At 39.8% G+C, this 18,782-nt stretch overlaps 1 protein-coding gene across 3 annotated transcripts in view; it reads left to right on the forward strand.

Moving 5' to 3' along the window:
- The window catches only part of CHD6 (chromodomain helicase DNA binding protein 6), a 227,244-nt gene that overhangs the window by 39,451 nt on the left and 169,011 nt on the right, over window positions 1-18,782 (forward strand). For 2 of the 3 annotated variants that reach the window (XM_060079536.1, XM_060079538.1), the window contains exon 2: window positions 13,175-13,232. The exons of the other annotated variant lie outside the window; for it this stretch is intronic. The gene's annotated coding sequence lies outside the window, so the exon portion shown is untranslated. The remainder of the gene's footprint in view (window positions 1-13,174; window positions 13,233-18,782) is intronic. 3 annotated transcript variants of the gene reach the window in all.

The raw sequence follows: 18,782 nt of genomic DNA on the forward strand, positions 1-18,782 counted from the left end.
GCTTCCTTCTGATATTATTGCCAGTGTGTTTAGATTCTTAATGATGCAGTAGAAGGAGTTTCCAGTTGTAAAATCTCCCCTTTTCCCCTAGTGTCCTGCAATGCCATTGGGATCCTATGCCTCAACGGTAGGGTTGGACACCTAGGGATTATACTTTGGGCCGGTTATAGGAGGGACAAAATTGCTACCCATGTAGCACCTGCAGGCACGCTGCAACTCTGAGCAGAGTTTTCTACTTGTGTGAGAAGATGATGGTATTCCCTGTAGCGTAGCTCCGACCCAAGACTGATTGCAATTGCTCGGTGAGATTTTTCTTATATGAATATAGTTGATTGATTGCTGTTACTGAGAAGGTATTATCATTCAGCCACGAAAGTTTGTTGAGCACTGACTTTTTTGTATGGAGGGTAGGTGAGAGCCATACACAGAAATTGGGTTTTTGAAGTATAACATGCATTCAGTGAAGTGTACAGATATCAAGTATACTGCTCAATGGGTTTTTACATGTGTGTATACCTTTGTAACCACCCACATTCAAATCAAGATGGAGAACATTTCCAGCACCGCAGAAGGTTCTCTTGTGCCCCTTCTCTGGTAATACCCATTACTCCCCCACAATCTCCCCTTAGTACTCTTCTGACTTTGTCACCAAAAATTAGCTTGGCCTGTTCATGAACTTTATTTAAATGGAATCATACAGAATGTACAGTTTTATATCTGGTTTCTTTACTCAGCTTTGTAATTGTGAGATTCATACAAATTGCTGGAGAGCACTGATAACCTATCATACTGTTAGGAAGACACCCAGAATGTGATTTATGCCACTGAGAGTTGGTATGAATTTATTGGTGGCATTTGTTTATTCAGTACCCATTTACAAGTGCCATACACCAGGAGCTTTGCAAGGGCTTGGGATTAAAGATGAAGAAGTTCCTGCCGTCAAGGACTTTCAGTCTAATGAAGGAGATAGACACATACATAATTAGACATAATACACATAATTAAAGTGAAGAATTGGTCAACTTTTATGGATGAAAATGGTTTTTGAAAGATTTTCTAGAAGAGGTGAAATGTCTTCTGATTGTCAGAGGATTAAAATTTTTCCAGGTGGTCAAGTACAAGTGTGGAGATGTGAAGCAGCATGGTATCTTCAGAGACCTGCATTAGTGATGCTTTGATTTTAGATTGATTAAGATGTGTAAGAATGCCAAAGATATCACTTTGGGAAGAAATTTTTTTTTTGGGGGGGAAGAAATTTTGAGGGAAACGTTGGTGTGCAAGTTTGGCTTCTGTTTTAGGTGGAGCTGTGGGAGATGACCACTCTAGTGAACGGTTGTAAATGCATCATTATGGAGAAGGCAGAGGAGGGAAGTCAAATTTGGTGATTGCTGTAGCCAAGGAAAAACTCCCTGCAGTGCTTTATTGTTGATGTTGTGGAAGACTTTTATGAGGTTAGATAAAACTACAGAGATGCTTATAATGAATGTGGTATTTTTTTCAATAATTGAGATGACTTGAGATGTCCCATTAAGCCATCAAAAATTTCCTAAGGGTGGATTTTGATGCAGCATCTCTCCTTAATTGTGGGGTTTTGTAGCAAAGTGTGTTCCCCCTCTATCAGTCTGCTGAGGCTACCATAACAAAATACCACCGACTGGGTGGCTTACACAGAAATTTATTTTCTCACAGTTCTGGAGGCTGGAAGACCAAGATCAGGGTGGCTGGTTTGGTTTCTTCTGAAGCCTCTCTCTTTGGCTTGCAGTCCTCCTTCTCACTATGTCCTCACGTGGTCTTTTCTCTGTGTTGTCTGTGTCCTGATGTCTTCTTTTTTTTTTTTTTTTTTTTTTTTTTTTTTGCGGTACATGGGCCTCTCACTGTTGTGGCCTCTCCCGTTGCGGAGCACAGGCTCCGGACATCTAGGCTCAGCAGCCATGGCTCACTTGGGCCCAGCCACTCCGCGGCATGTGGGATCTTCCCGGACCTGGGCACGAACCCGTGTCCCCTGCATCGGCAGGCGGACTCTCAATCACTGCACCACCAGGGAAGCCCTGATCTCTTCTTAAAAGGACACCAGCCATATTGGACTAGGGCCCACTCCAGTGACCCCCATTTTTAACATAATTATCTCTGTAAAGGCCTGCTCTCCACATACTGTCACATTCTGAGGTACTGGAGGTCAGGGCTTCAACATATGAGTTGTAGGATGGGGGAGGACACAGTTCGGTTCATCGTACCCATGTTTCAGAACCTGCTCTAACATTTTGGGGCTGTGTGAGGGCTGTCACCTGGGAAACTCGGGGGTCAGAGCCACGTCAAGACAAGTGGGGAGCAGTGTTGTAGACCAGAGTCTGCTGTGACCCCTCTGCGGGCTGGGCTTGCTCTTAAATTGCCGTCTCTGATTTCCTCGTGGCTGTCTGTGTACACATAAACCTGTGAGCCTTGGGTAATATGTCTAAAACTGTTAAGACTGGTATTTTGTCAATTAACAGAGATTGAAAATAGGGCCTAAGAATCCAACCTGTAAAGGCCAGGTGAATGTCACAAGGAAAGTAATTTCATAACTCTTAATAATCTGTTCCAGTGCTGAACAAACCATATCCCTCTCCTGCCATTTAACCCTTTTCTTTGATTAGCTGCAGTTAAACAGCCTTGGCATTCTCCATATCAAAACATTTGAATACCAAAGAGCTGTTTCCAAATCAGATCACCTTAAACTTCCTCCTACTTGTGGGCAGAAAGTTGTTTTCTGTAGAGTATTTTATTTTGAATTTTTTGTTGTGATGGCCACCTGAGAGGGTGGAGAGTGGGGATTTTTCTTTTAAGGAAGTATCTTAAGGAGGTGCTTTTAGATAGTCACCTCTTAAACTTGTTAGGATGAATTTTGTAGGGGCTGCTTTTGTTTTAGTCCACTTTGGGATTCTCTGGTGGCAGATGAGGTTTGTTATAGGTACCTGGGAACTGGAAATCTGGTTTTCAGTGTAATAGTGTTTATTATAATGGTGTGTGTCCCAGAGTTGCTGTGGTAAGACCCTTTTTCAGAATTAGAACTTTAAAGCTTCTAGGCTATTAAGAGAACTCATGCAGAGTTGAATGAGATGTGTTAGCTCACATCATATTAGACCCAGCCTAAAGTGAAGCGGGGATTTGGGGAAGTCATGAAATGCCCAAGTGTTTTCGTGTTGCATCAGTGTAAATGCCAGTGCAGTTCCATTGCCTGTTTGTTCTTTTGCTTAGCTGTGGGCTGGTTGACCATGAGTTTGATTTTTGCCAGGATGGTCTGGGTCAGAAGTAAGCATTTAAAAATCTTTGAACAGTATTCAAAGGTAGTGTGCACTGTGGCTCTAATTTCTGTTTATATTAATATAATACTCGTGTTCTCTGACTTGCTTGGGTGTTTACTGATGAACGAGGTTCCTTTAACAGATATTACTGAGTATATGTTAATTCTTTTATAAGGAGTAAGTTAGTTGTTTGAAATGGGTCATAGTTCAAAAGTGTACCCAGAATTTTACTTAGTTTTTGAAGAAACAAAACTCTTTCAAATCTGTTAAAAAGCAAAATTCAACTGAGTAAATTTTAAAGATCCTATTGGCATTGTTTGACGATTCATGAATTGGGCAGCATCCCATCCAGCAGATAGAAAGGAGCTCTAAAAAGCTGCACAAAATGAAAGACTTACTTGCAGAAGGGGGTGGGACGAGGAAGTTACTAGCAAAGAGTGGATTGTTTGTGGCAAGGTCACTTTCCTTTAGAGGACTGCAGGGGTCGATCAAGCACTAGGGCTGACCAGGTAATTCCAGATTGACTGGCTTAAGATTCCACTCCTGGGAGAGGTTGCAACTGTAAATTAGGTGTTAAGTCTTTGTTCCACAGGTGACGCCATTTTGGTTCAGTTGTATCTCTCTTAACAAAGTTCTTCTCTGTTTAGTAAACAATATTTCTCATACCTTCAGCAAATTAAATGTTTTAACTTTCCACATTTTTCTACTTTGTTTCCTACCATTTCATTCTCCTCTACTCTTAGATTTGACTCCATCGACTTTTTTTTGGTGGTCCTTGATTTTTTTTCTTTTTTACAAACTAGGTAGATAATACTATTCTTTTTTTTTTTTCGGTACGCGGGCCTCTCACTGTTGTGGCCTCTCCCCATGACGCGTAGGCTCAGCGGCCATGGCTCACGGGACCAGCCGCTCCACGGCATGTGGGATCTTCCCGGACCGGGGCACGAACCCGCGTCCCCTGCATCGGCAGGCAGACTCTCAACCACTGTGCCACCAGGGAAGCCTGATAATACTATTCTTGAAAAGTGTTTTTTAACCACAGAGGTGCTGACAATGCTCATATGCTGCGGATATAGGGTGCCTTACAACTATTGGACCCGCAATAGACTGATTTGAGATTCAGTGTAACTTGGTAGAGTGGTATGTTTTATTGGCACCTTCCATCTGTGGAAATCCTTGAGCATTTGCTGCCATATTTTCTAGACACGTCTCCTGACTTTGAGTCTCCCCCGCCCGCCCTTTTTAAATTAGAAATATTCACAAAATAATTCAGATAATATCCTGCTTCTTAAGAGAAGAAGGATGAGGTAGGATCCATAGGTAACATTGCATTGGGGAGTGGATGCTCCCAATGTAGTGTGTCTTTGAGTCTTTGACCCCAATTCTTCAGTTTTCTCTAGTAGTATTTTACATTCATACCCTTGCCATAACATCATGGTGGATGGAATTATGTCCCTACTCCTTGATTTTGGGCTTGGCTCTATGACTTGCTTTATAGGCCAATGGGTTGTTGGTGAACATGATGAAAGCAGAGGTCTGTAGTGTGCTCATGTTGGTGGGCTTGTCCTCTTGTGCCTTTGCCATCACATGAGAAGAACCCTGAGTAGCTGTAGCCTCTTCAGTGTGGGCTTCAGAGTGAGACCATAGAGCAGAGCCACCACAGCACATCTGTAGCTTAAAGCAGAGCCAACGCAACTTAGATGCCTGAGGGAAAATTAAATGTTTATGCCAGTGAGATTTTGTAGTTTGTTGTTGTACAGCATTATTGAGGCAATAGATGACTAATACAGTCACCCTGCTGCATCCAGGACACTTCCAGGGCCTTAGTAGCAGGCTTTCATGGATGGTCTCTCTTCCTACCTGGCCATTTACAGGATTCTCAGCTGGCCCACCCCACCCTTTTCTTTCCACCTACTGTTCTCCTCATTCTACCTTACTGTTCTCTTCTACTTTATAGCTTCTGCTTACTTATATATTATGTTCTCTCCTAACTTTTCCATGTCCAAAGCCATTTATGACTCCTCCAGTTTCTCTTACACTCGTAACTTCTCAGCTCCTACTCCTGTTGCTTATGCCTTATTCTTTCGGTACCTTCCATTTCAGATTTCTGAGAGAAAATCGACTTTGCCCAGCAGGTTTTTTTTCCACCCCAGAAATGTCATGTCCTCAGTTGTTGGCCTGTTTAGGCATTGGCCGCCCTTAGGTTAGGGGCCCACCTCTGGTCCAGTTAAATGTGTCAGGGACGTGTTGGGATGAGGGACATGTCTTGAAATACATGAGTGCCTAATACTGCCTTACTAATGGAGGCCGTGAATGTGTGGAAAGCTTAGTGATAAGACAAGTCTTTTACACTGTATTGTATGTCATCTGGGGATTTTAGCTAGTATTGAAGCTTGTCAGTTTCTGGCCTTATCAGTTCCCCAGAGGGGAAGCTTTTAACTTGGCTTTTGCAAGTTTAAAATTTTCTGGGGCTGCATTCCATTTTTCAGTTTCCTAGTTCCAAGATAACCAGCCTTGCATCATGAGTTCTCAGGATGAACCTCTTTCAAGGAAAAATGTGAGAGAAGAGACCGTCTACTGGAAGGAAAGCTGACTCATGGCAAAACATTCCAAAGAGCTGAGAAGAAAATAAGTTGGCCTTATTCTGAAGTTTTAGGCTATTTAGGCTTTCCCATAGCTTTTCTGTATAGGGGGAGAGACTGGTCAAGTTAAAGCTGATTTATAGCAGTTATATGGTTGTGCTTAATTTAGATTTATCTCTTAAGTATTTATGTTTTGGGGTACCATTATAAGTAGTACTTTAAAAATGTTAATTTACAATTGTTCCTTGCTAGTATATAGAAATACAGTTGGCTTTTATATGTTGATCTTAAATCCTATGATCTTATTAAACTAATTTACTGATTTTAGAAACTTTATTGCAGATTCTTTGGGATTTACTGTACTGATAGTTATGTTGAGTGCAAATAAAGACAATTTTATTTCTTCCTGTTTAATCTGTATGCCTTCTATTTCTTTTTCTTGTCTTATTGCACTGGCTAGGACCCCAGTATGATGTTGAAGTGATATGATGAGATTAGACAACCTTGCCTTGTTCCTGAGTTTAGGGGAAAATTATACAGCCCCATTAACAGTAGGTTTTTTGTCAGTGCTTTTTATCAGCTTGAGGAAGTTCACTTTTATTCCTAGTTTCCTGAGAGTTTTCATCATAAATGAATGTTGGATTTTGTTACTTTTTGTGTATCTGTTGAGATGATCATGTGGGTTCTGTCTTTAGTCTGTTGATACAGTGAATTACATTAGCTGGTTTTTTTTTTTTTTTTTTTGCGGTATGCGGGCCTCTCACTGTTGTGGCCTCCCCCACCGCGGAGCACAGGCTCCGGACGCGCAGGCTCAGCGGCCATGGCTCACGGGCCCAGCCGCTCCGCGGCACATGGGATCCTCCCAGACCGGGGCACGAACCCGCATCCCCTGCATCGGCAGGCGGACTCTCAACCACTTGCGCCACCAGGGAGGCCCTATTAGCTGGTTTTTGATGTTGAATCCCTCTTGCATACCCAGGATAAATCCCACTTGGTCGTGATGTATTATCCTTTTTATACATTGTCATATTCATTATGATAGTATTTTGTTAAGGATTTTAGTGTCTTTGTTTTGATCTTTGTCTTTGACCTGTGGCTTCTTGTATTGCTGTTGCTGGATTTGGTGTCAGCATAATGCTGGCCTCATAAAATTAGATGGAAAGTGTTTCCTCTTCGTCTGTTTTTTTGGAGGAGTCTATGTAAAATATTGGTATACAGGAGATATTTATTGCAGGTTCAGTTCCAGACCACTGCAATAATAAAGCAAATATTGTAGTAAAGCGAGTCACACAAATTTTTTGGTTTCCTAGTGCATATAAAAGTTATATTTATACTATACTATAGTCTGTTAAGTGTGCAATAGCATTATGTCTAAAAAACAATGTATGTAACTTAATTAAAAAATACTTTATTGCTAAAAAATGCTGACCATCATCTGACAGCACAGGGTTGCCACAAACCTTCAATTTGTAAAAAAAAAAAAAGTAATATCTGTAAAGTGCATGAAGTGAAGTACAATAAAATGAGGTATGTCTGTAATTTCTTCTTTAGTTATTCGGTAAAATTCACCACTGAAGCAGTCTGGACTTGGAGTTTTCTTTGTTAGAAGGTTTTTAACTACAAATTCACCATCTTTAATACATGAAGGCTGTTCAGGTTTTTTTTTTTTTTTTTCCTTTTTAAGTGAGCTTGGCTAGTTTGTGTCTTTTGAGGAACTCATCTATTTCATCTAAGATGTCCAAATTTAGAGGCACAAAGTTAATATTATTTTCCTTTTAACTGTGTGTAGGATTCCTAGAGCCTCCTTTTTGAGTCTTTATGTTGGTAATTTGTGTCTTTTCTCTTTTTCTTGATCATTCTGGCTAGAGGTTTATCAACTTTATTGACCTGTTCAAAGAACTGGATTTTGGTTTCATTAATTTTTCTATTCTTATTTTTTTGTTCTCAACCTCATTGATTTTTGTTCTTATTATGATTTCTTTCCTTCTACTTTATTTTTTAAGACTTTTTAAAATATTCTTTTTCATTATGGTTTATCACAGGATATTGAATATAGTTTCCTGTGCTATACAGTAGGACCTTGTTGTTTGTCCATCCTATATGTAATAGTTTATTTACATCTGCTAATCCCAAACTCCCAGTCCTTCCCTCCCCCACCCCCCTTCCCCTTGGCAACCACAAGTCTGTTCTCTGTGTCTGTGAGTCTGTTTCTCTTTTGTAGATAGGTTCATTTGTGCCATATTTGTCTTTCTCTTTCTGACTTACTTCACTTAGTATGATAGTCTAGTCACATCCATGTTGCTGCAAATGGCATTATTTCATTCTTTTCTTATGGCTGAGTAATATTCCATTGTATACATGTACCACATCTTCTTTGTCCATCCATCTGTCGATGGACGTTTGGGTTGTTTCCATGTTTTGGCTATTGTGAATAGTGCTGCTGTGAACATAGGGGTGCATGTATCTCTTTGAATTATAGTTTTGTCTGGATGTATGCCAGAAGTGGGATTGCTAGATCACATGGTAATTCTATTTTTAGTTTTCTGAGGAACCTCCACACTGTTTTCCATAGTGGCTGCAGCAACTTACCCTTCTACTTTAATTTGATCTCCCTTTTTAGTTTCTTATGGTGGAAGCTTAATTCGAGTGAGCCGTTTTTTTTTTTTCTTTTCTTTTCTTTTTCTTCTTTAATAAACTTTTAGTGCTATGAACTTTCCTTTAGGCACTGCTTAAGCAGCATCCCGTAAATTTTTATATGTTGTGTTTTGATGTTCATTCAGTTAAAAATATTTTCTAGGACTTTGCTGGTGGTCCAGTGGTTAAGACTCTGCGCTTCCACTGGGGTATGGGTTTGATCCCTGGTCAGGGAACTAAGATCCCACATGCTGTGCGATGTGGCCAAAAAAATTGTTTTTCTTATTTCCCTTGTTGCTTCCGTTTTGACCCAGGGTTGTTTAGAAATGTGTTTTATTTCCCATTACTTGTGGATTTTCCAGATACCTTCTTCTTGATGATTTTAAATTTAATTACTTTATGGCAGAGAATATACTCTGGTATAATTTTAATCCTTTTTTTTTTTTGGGTGGTACGCGGGCCTCTCACTGTTGTGGCCTCTCCTGTTGTGGAGCACAGGCTCCAGACGCGCAGACTCAGCGGCCATGGCTTACGGGCCTAGCTGCTCTGCGGCATGTGGGATCTTCCCGGACCGGGGCACGAACCTGTGTCCCCTGCATCGGCAGGCGGACTCTCAACCACTGTGCTACCAGGGAAGCCCAATTTCAATTCTTCTAATTAAATTTGTTGAGATCTGTTTTATGGCCAAGAATATAGGTTATATTGGTAAATGTCCCCACGCACTTGAAAAATATTCTGCCTTTGGGACTTGCCTGGCAGTGCAGTGGTTGGGAATCCACCTGCCAATGCAGGATCAGACACAGGTTCAATCCCTGGTCCGGGAAGATCCCACATGCTGCGGAGCAACTAAGCCCGTGCACCACAACTACTGAGCCTGTGCTCTAGAGCCCGCAAGCCACAACGAAGAGTAGCCCCCACTCACCACAACTAGAGAAAGGCTGCATGCAGCAACGAAGACCCAACGTAGCCAAAAAATAAAAATAAATATTCTGCCTTTGTAGGGTGGAATGTTCTGTAAATGTTAATTAGGCAAGTTGGTTGATAGTGTTATGCATACCGTCTATATCCTTACCCATTCTTTGTCAACTTGTTTTATGAATTACTGAAAGAGGAGTGTTAAGTCTCCAAATATATATGATTATATGCTATATATGATTTAAATTATAGTATATATATTTTATATATATATTCTTTGAGTTCTATCAATTTTTGCTTCATGTGCTTTGACACTGTGTTGTCAGGTGCATACATATTAAGGATTATTATATTTTCTTGATGAATTAACCTCTTTGTCATTATGTGAATGACTCTTAATATTCTTTCTTCTGAAGTCTACATTGTTTGATATTAATGGAGCCTCTGGCTTGCTTTTGATTAATACTTGCATGGTATATCTTTTTCCATCATTTGATTGGAAATTTCATTTTCTATCTCTTTTAACTTGTTTTGAAAGTATATTTCTTACAGAACGTATGTAACTGGGTCTTGTGATAATCTCTGCCTTTTAATTGAGATGTTTATTTTTTTTTAAGTCTTTATTGAATTTGTTACAATATTGCTTCTATTTTATGTTTTGACTTTTTGTCCGGGAGGCATGTAGCAGCATCCCAGCTCCCCAACCAGGGATCGAACCTGCACCCCCTGCATTGGAAGACGAAGTCTTAACCACTGGACCACCAGGGAATCCCCTAATTGAGATGTTGAGATTATTTACATTTAACATAATTACTGATATGGTTGGATTTAAATCTATCATCATATTAGTTGATTTCTCTTTGTTTCATCTGAACTGTTCCCCCTTTTCTCTTTATTTCTTCTTCTAGACTGAGGGGTTTTAAACCCTCATTTTATCTCTATTATTGGTATGTTAATTGTACCTCTTAAAAAATTTTTAGTGATAGCCCTAGGGTTTACAATATACATCACAGTCTACCTTCACATAATATTATACTATTTCACATTTCACATGCTAACAATACAGTATGCTTCTAGTTTTTCCCTTCTATCCTGTTTGACTATTGGTGTCGTGTGTTTTACTTTTATATATATATATATTATAAACTCCACAATACACTGTTACTATTTTTGCTTTAGATAGTTTTGGAATAATTAAAACTATGGGGGAAAGGTTTTTTATATTTACTTACATTTTGATCATTTCTGGAGCTATTAACTTTTTTTTTTTTTTTTTTTTTTTTGCGGTACGTGGGCCTCTCACTGTTGTGGCCTCTCCCGTTGCTGAGCACAGGCTCCAGACGCGCAGGCCCAGCGGCCACAGCTCACGGGCCCAGCCACTCCGCGGCATGTGGGATCTTCCCGGACCGGGGCACGAACCCGTGTCCCCTGCATTGGCAGGCGTACTCTCAACCACTGCGCGCCACCAGGGAAACCCCTAGAGCTATTAACTTTTATGTTAATAGCTGGATCCTCATTTTTTGTCTAGTATCATATGCCTTTTACTTGAAGAACCTCTTTACATTTTCTTGTAGGGCAGGTGTGCTGACATTGAATTACCTCATCTTTTGTTCATCTGAAAAGCCATTATTTTGCCTTCATTTTTGAAAGATATTTTTGCTGACTGTAGCATTCTGCGTCATGAAGTTTTTGTTTTTCCCCTTTCAGTACTTAAAAGCTTTTACTCTGTTATCTCCTGGATTGCAAGTAGTCTGTTGAATTTTTTTTTTTTCCTCAGAAGGTAATATCTTTTTCCTCCAGCTGTTTTTCAGATTTTCTCTTTAACTTTGATTTTTAGCAGTTTAACTGTGAAGTGTCCAGGTATATGTTCTTTGTTGTATTTATTTGTTTGCTTATTATTTATATTTATTCTTTCGGATTCTCTGAGCTTCTTAGATCTGTGGTTTGATGACTTTATTTTTGGAAAATTCTCAGCCATTTTTCCTTCAAATATTATTTCTGCCTTGTTCTCCACCTCTAGTTATATGTCTGTGGTATCATTTGATCATATCACAGCTCTTGAATGTTCTTTCTGTTGTGTCCTTCCTATCCCACCCCTATTCCCCCCTCTTTGTGTTTTAGTTTGGGTGATTTCTAGTGATCTGTCTTCAAGTTCATTGATTCCTTCCTTGATTATCTTGAGTGTTCTGGTGGACCCATCAAAGGAGCTTTTCATCTCTGATACCTTTACAAAAAAAGATAGCATTTCTGTTTGACTCTTTCTTACATATTCTGGCCTTCAGTTGAAATTTACCATCTATTCATGCGTATTGTCTACTAAATTCTTTAACATGTTAAGCATTGTTATTTTAAATTCCCTATCTGGGTCATCTCTCTGTCTGGTTCTCTTGATAGCTTTGTCTCTGTTTCATACCCACTTAGCTTTTTTGTATACTTTGTAATGTTTGATCAACTGCTGGACATTATTATAGAACAGTAGAGACTGAGTTGGACATTAAATATTGATACTGAGATTACTGTTACATTAGGGGTAGGTTTTTGGGGGAAGAAGATCATCACATTTGTGCATATAAAATATTCAGGACCTGTTAGGGGACTGGGAACATAATTTTACCTTTTCCAGTTACAAAATTTTACATTTCTATAACTTACTGTTCTTTTTTATAGCATCCCTAGGAGTTATCTTATCAGGACTTGCCCTCATAGTTGCTTTCTCCTTTGTTTCTGCTCCCACTGTACCTGAAACTCTTCCTTAGTTCTGTTGGCATCCACACCAAATGCCATTTGTTAGCAGGTTTGTGTTTTCTCACTAGACTATGATTTCTTAAAGTAGGTAGAGTGTCTTATTCATATTTGGATCTCTATGATCTTTTAACTACATTTTAAATATATATATATTTGGTTAGAATTGAATTGATTTTATTAAATGATTTTTATTCCTTAGCCAGAAATCCACACTGCCTCCACCCACCCCCCACCACCAGTTAGTGGGAATATTGTCTCTGGTTTTCCACAGTCAACTGTGATGTATCTAAAAAGTGCTCTGGGGTGAAAAGTGAGGCCTGGACATGGGTGAATTTATGAAGAGGTAGCTCTTTCATTACATTTTTTTTCTCTACTAGTTTTATATGTATATTTTGTCTCTCTATCTTGACAGTAAGGTTTAGAGAGGAAATAGCTGTCTTCTGCTTCTCCTCTAGTGTCTTTTAGTAAGTAGCACAATGTTGAGCACATGGTAGATGCTCAGCAAATAATTAAATTAAAAATTTCTGAGATTTAATGATACTAATGGATTTTGGAATGAGTTGCCAATGGCTTTTCTTTTTCTGTTTATCCCTAAAAAATCTTGAGTAATGATGAGGATGATATTTTTCCATTCCTTACAGGCTGTTTTCTTTGGCAAGTTTCTTAACATCCTGTGCTTTGGTTTATTCAGCTATACAATGGGAATAATAACAGTACCTATCTCATAAGATTATTATGATGATTAAGAAAAATAATGCAGTAAATGTTAGTTGCTACATTCTAGCTTCTCAGTTGTTGTTAGAAGGGCATCTTTAAGTTTTTAGATGCTAAGTTCTTTCAATAGGAGGGTTTTGCTATCTGAAAACCATCTATCTCCGGATGGATAAATATAACTACTTCTGTATTAAATAAGGAAGTAACCTTTGCTCAGAATATTAACAACAAAAAGGGAGCAGAGCTAATTAATTTCTACCTTGTTAGCAATAACGCAATGTTGTACCTTCTCTCTATTCCCAGGGGCATAGAGATCGATACAGAAATAGAGTTCCCAGATCAGCCTTCCCTAGGACCAAAGGTACTTCATCTTACAGATCATTTTCTTTTCTTTTTTAAAAATTATTTATTTATTTATTTATTTTTATTTTTGGCTGTGTCGGGTCTTTGTTGCTGTGTGCAGGCTTTCTCTGGTTGCGGCGAGCGGGGAGTACTCTTCGTTGCAGTGCATGGGCTGCTCATTGCGGTGGCTTCTCTTTGTTGTGGAGCATGGGCTCTAGGTGCTTGGGCTTCAGTAGTTGTAGCAGGTGGGCTCAGCAGTTGTGGTTCGTGGCCTCTAGAGTGCAGGCTCAGTAGTTGTGGTGCATGGGCTTAGTTCTTCCGCGGCAACTGGGCTCTTCCTGGACCAGGGATCGAACCCATGTCCCCTGCATTGGCAGGTGGATCCTTCTTTTTTTTTTTTTTTTTAAGCGGTACGTGGGCCTCTCACTGTTGTGGCCTCTCCCGTTGCGGAGCACAGGCTCCGGATATGCAGGCCTAGTGGCCATGGCTCACGGGCCTAGCCACTCCACAGCATGTGGGATCTTCCCAGACCGGGGCACGAACCCATGTCCCCTGCATTGGCAGGCGGACTCTCAACCACTGCGCCACCAGGGGAGTCCTACAGATCATTTTTATTTACAGTTGACCATTGAACAACATGGGTTTGAACTGCATGGGTCCATTTACGTGCAGATTTTTTTTTTTTTTTTTTTGCTAAATATGTGCTACAGTACTACATGATCCATGGGTGCAGAACCTTGGATATGGAGGGTCGACTGTAAAGTTATACATAATTTTCAACTGCACATGGGGCGTCTACACCCCTCACCCCCACATTGTTCAAAGGTCAACTGCATATTTTAAAACTATATTAATCCTTACCTTTAGGCATTATTTATTGTTGTTTATTTTTACAGTCTCTTCCTTTTTACCACCATTATTGACCAAATCATGTTCAATAGATAAATAAAGCCCAGGGGGAATTACAGAAAGGTGACAATAGCCTGGTGAGAGTTACTTAAAATATTTGGCAGACAGCTATTGGGAAAATATTGTTAAAACTGGTAAGGTGCAATTTTCTGGATTCACTATTTTCCTTACCTAACAAGAAGGTACAAAACACACAATTACAGGTGAAAAAGAATTCTCCTTTGCATAGCCTTGGTGCCTGTATTACTGAACCCCTTTGTTAGATTATTGGTTATGATACTTGAACAGTACTCTCTTCTCTAAATTCAGTACACTACTATTATATGTGGGATAAGGATAATTATTCATATACTTTTTAAGTTTTGGAAGGAAACAGGTGATATATTTGACCTGCAAATCTGTGGTATAATCAGTTAATGTTTTAACTGCTGTGATACCAAGTATAAGGTGATAATAACATAGCACGAACTATGTTAGGAGCAATGGGAATGGAGAAGGGATTGAAAGAAGGGAAGTTTAAATAAACTTTTTTTAACCACAGTGCTTGTTTTTTCATTATACTAAAGAGTATTTCTTATACAAAAATATTTATTTATACGAATGTTGGAAAAAACTGAAAAGTATAGATAAACTGCTAAAGACTTAGGAATACATACACGCCATTGAAAAAATACATATTTTGGTAGTCAGTTTCCTCAAATAGCTTTTCTCAGAGTAAAGAGGCTTGAAGAGTTCAGTTTGGTGTCAGGACATCCTGTTTGCACCTTGGTAATAGTACATGGCCTAATGGAAAGCACACCTCGAGAGGAATGTTGTAAAGAGAATTTGTGCTGACGAAATAAATCTGCCCAAAGTATCTCACATACAGTCTTTAGGGGCCACTACTCTCAGCTTTTTTCATGTTTGTTTTACATAAAGGCTTTCTGCAGTTTTTCATGCCTCGTGGATGGTGGCCAAACTTAGATCTGGTTATGAATTCCTGTCTCTTCTTTCTTTAACCTTGAAAAAAACAGTTTTTATTATGGGAAATTTCAAACATACACGTAACTGGAGAGAATAATACAGTGAATCCTCATGCCATTCTTATGTGTCCCTTCTCACTTTCTTTTTGACCTAGAGTATTTTGAAGAAAAAGTCCTGATAACCTGTCATTTCACCTATAAATATTTAGTGTGTATATCTGTTGGACAGAAAAGCACATTATCATACACATTAACAGATTCCCTATAACCTAATTCCTTAACATTACCTAATACTGAATCTCTTCCCTTGATTTTTCTCAAAAATGGCTTTTTACAGTTAACTCTTTGAATCAGGTTCAAATAAGGTCCACCTAATGCATTTGATTGATACATATCTTTAATTTCTTTTAATCTGTAATAAATCCCCTCTTTGTTGTTGGTGGTGTTGCTGTTCCGCCATTTATTTGTTGGAGAAACTGGGTTGTTCCCCTTCCCCACATTATGGATTTTGCTGATTGTATCCTTGTATCATATAACATGTTACTCTTTCTCCATATTACCTGTAAACAGGTAGTTAGATTTGGAGGCTTAACTATTTTTGTAATCATTCAGATTTTTTATTATTCATAGGTGGTATATTGTACTTCCTGTTCACATTAGAAAGCCATAATGTTTGACTGTCCTACTTTGTATGCTAAGATTAATTGGCGGGTTCATGTTGGCATAGCCTTTTGCTGTCAAGTTGTATTACCCCGTTTGGCCAACAAAAATCCATGGCGTGACTTTCTGACAGCCTATGAATTTCCAGGTCTGTCCACCTTTCATCAAATGGTCCTAATTTAACCCAACTGATGATTGTTGCCTGAATCACTTATTTCACTATTGTTACACTTTAAGAAGACAGAGACTTGTAGAAAATGAAATTAAAAATTTTGACTAAGAACTTTAAAAAAAACTGAGAGTAAAATGAGGTGTCTGATGGGCTTCCCTGGTGGCGCAGTGGTTGAGAGTCTGCCTGCCGATGCAGGGGACACAGTTTCGTGCCCTGGTCCGGGAACATCCCACATGCCACGGAGCGGCTGGTCCCGTGAGCCATGGCCACTGAGCCTGCGCGTCCGAAGCCTGTGCTCCGCAATGGGAGAGGCCATAACAGTGAGAGGCCCGCATACTGCAAAAAAAAAAATGAGGTGTCTGAAAAATTCGTTTATGCAAAGTACTCTTTTGTCTGATTATGTTTAGTGAAAGAAGTGTAGAAAAAACAGAGTAAAATGAGGTGTGTGAAAAATTTCTTTATGCAAAGTACTTTTTTGTCTGATTATGTTTAGTGAAAGAAGTGTAGAAAAACAAAATTGTATGTTTAAGTAAATTCCCCTCCATTTATTTGTGTGTGTGTTTTTTTTGTTTTGTTTTGGTTTTTTTTGCTGTACGCCGGCCTCGCACTGTTGTGGCCTCTCCCACAGGCTCTGGACGTGCAGGCTTAGTGACCATGGCTCACGGGCCCAGCCGCTCCGTGGCATGTGGGATCTTCCCGGACCGGGTCACGATCCCGTGTCCCCAACCCGTGTCCCCTGCATCGGCAGGCGGACTCTCAACCACTGCGCCACCAGAGAAGCCCCATTTATTTGGTTTTGAATGAGTTATCTTTAACAGGTTTTACTGGAACAGATTTTTCTTTTTTTTGGGGGGGGGTGTGTTGGGTCTTCGTTTCTGTGTGAGGGCTTTCTCTAGTTGTGGCAAGCGGGGGCCACTCTTCATCGCGGTACGCGGGCCTCTCACTATCGCGGCCTCTTGTTGCGGAGCACAGGCTCCAGACTCGCAGGCTCAGTAGTTGTGGCTCACGGGCCTAGTTGCTCCGCGGCATGTGGGATCCTCCCGGACCAGGGCTCGAACCCATGTCCCCTACATTGGCAGGCAGATTCTCAACCACTGCGCCACCAGGGAAGCCCATATTTTTTTTTTAACATTTATTTATTTATTTGGCTGCGTTGGGTTTTAGTTGTGACATGCGGGATCTTTCATTGCGGTGCATGGGCTTAGTTGCCCTGCGGCATGTGGGATCTTAGTTCCCCGACCAGGGATCGAACCCGTGTTCCCTGCTCTGGAAGGCGGACTCTTAACCCCTGGACCACTAGGGAAGTATGGGAACAGATTTTGAGCTAGACACCTGCTTTTGGATTATCATGCATTTGTGAAATATTTTTATCTACGTTGGGGTTTGCTCCAAGGATAAGAAAGTTCTAAGGTTACTTTGGTTGGGGATTATGGATCATGAATCCATATAGGTCACTTGAATTCTTGTAGGTCATTTTTTCTCACTGCTGTAGTTACATATTTTTCCTGCTATTCTACCTGGATGGCTGTTGTATAAATATCAGTAGTAATATTTAACCTTATATAGTACTTCCTATGTGCCAGACACTGTTCTTTGTTATTTGCATGTACTAGTTTATTTAATCCTTACATGTTTATCATCCCTGTTTTACATGTGAGGAAACTGAGTCAGGGAGATTAAGTGATTTGCCTGGGTCACGCAGCTAATAAATGGCAAGAGCTAGAATTTGGACCCAGGCAGTTTGGTTGCAGGGTTTATGTTCTTAGCAGAAGGACAGAGTGGATTAGGTAGTGTCTCCGTTACTAGAAAAATAGCTCAGGTGCACTGTCCTACTATCCCTGGAGGATAATCTATATTTGTATATAAATAATCTGCATATATACGTGTTTTGTTTGCTTGTGTCTGTATATATAGAGAGACATATATATATACATAATATGTCCACTTGGAAGGGCAAGTGTGTAGGGTTTTCCCTTTAGGAAGGTCCTTCTTACTCAGAAACTTTGTGAATCTCTTAACTGGACTTTAGTTGGAGGTGGTGGAAACAGCCCTCAGACTCTGGTATTATCATCTGGGGTAGAATCAGGCGGTCAGAATAGATGGTCAGTTCAGAAGAGAAACTTGGCAGACAGCTTGAGGTCACAGTCTGATTCACACAGGATACTACTCTGGCCATTGGACCCTTTTTGCTTTAAAGTTCAAGCTGCTTGCTCTCTGAACAGCCACCTGGATCTTAGCTACACAATTTCAGGTTGTTTTTGGAGCAGAAAGCCATATAGCTCGTATCCAATACCATAAAAACAATTTTTCAAATTCTGCAAATCATAATAAATAGCAGCCATAGGTCTCAATTATAGAACCAAGAGGCAGGAGGTACTATAGACTATTTGTCCCAAGTATATCTCTGCTATCTCTTTGCTAAGTAATTTTTTTTTAATTGAAGTACTGTGTCTCATATTTCAACAAACTGTGAAATAATTTTCTTCCCCTCTTTTGCGTCCCCCATTCTGTTTTTACTTGAGCAAGTAAATTCATGATTTCTACCAAGTGTCAGTTCAAATGAATAATCTGAGTGGTCATGTTCTTTCGCCAGAAAAGTCACTGCCTTTCTCTATGTTTTTATATTCGAATGGTGCTTGTTTTGTATTAGTCTGTTAAGAAGTTAATCTGTGTGGATAAGAAAATGATTAGATCCTCAAGGATCGGAACATTGTTGTAACAATCTGATGTTTTAAGCAGTTGGGTATCACTGATAGGGATGAGTTAATACAAAACTATGAGGAAGCCTCCTCAGGTCAGGAGCTGAATGAGCTGGATTTATCTAGTGTCTTTTAGTCTGTGTGTGAAGCTTCCAGCAGTTGTGTAC

The sequence above is a fragment of the Mesoplodon densirostris genome, chromosome 16, assembly GCF_025265405.1.
Source record: "Mesoplodon densirostris isolate mMesDen1 chromosome 16, mMesDen1 primary haplotype, whole genome shotgun sequence".
Classification (NCBI taxonomy): Eukaryota; Metazoa; Chordata; class Mammalia; order Artiodactyla; family Ziphiidae; genus Mesoplodon; species Mesoplodon densirostris.